Genomic DNA, 237 nt, shown 5'->3' with positions numbered 1-237 from the left:
TGTTGTCACCTTTCCTCTTCCTCCTCGCAATCGACTGGATTATGAAGACATCCACCAGTGAGCGTAGGAACGGAATACAATGGACTCTGTGGAGCCAGCTCGGCGACTTAGACTTCGCCGATGATCTGGCACTACTTTCCCACAGCCAGCAGCAGATGCAACAACCTTATCGCAGCAAATCGCCTCAATCAGCCACAGGACAGACCAAGATCCTAACGGCCAACTCCGCACACAGAA

At 52.3% G+C, this 237-nt stretch overlaps 1 protein-coding gene and 1 pseudogene across 1 annotated transcript in view; one reads left to right on the top strand and one right to left on the bottom strand.

Moving 5' to 3' along the window:
• The window catches only part of lcp1 (lymphocyte cytosolic protein 1 (L-plastin)), a 41,608-nt gene that overhangs the window by 33,092 nt on the left and 8,279 nt on the right, over positions 1–237 (bottom strand). The window lies entirely within an intron of this gene.
• Positions 1–237, top strand: part of LOC116686212 (uncharacterized) — a 13,820-nt pseudogene that overhangs the window by 13,164 nt on the left and 419 nt on the right.

Source organism: Etheostoma spectabile, unplaced genomic scaffold (assembly GCF_008692095.1).
Source record: "Etheostoma spectabile isolate EspeVRDwgs_2016 unplaced genomic scaffold, UIUC_Espe_1.0 scaffold333, whole genome shotgun sequence".
NCBI lineage: Eukaryota > Metazoa > Chordata > Actinopteri > Perciformes > Percidae > Etheostoma > Etheostoma spectabile.
This window is presented reverse-complemented; position numbering and strand designations above follow the sequence as displayed.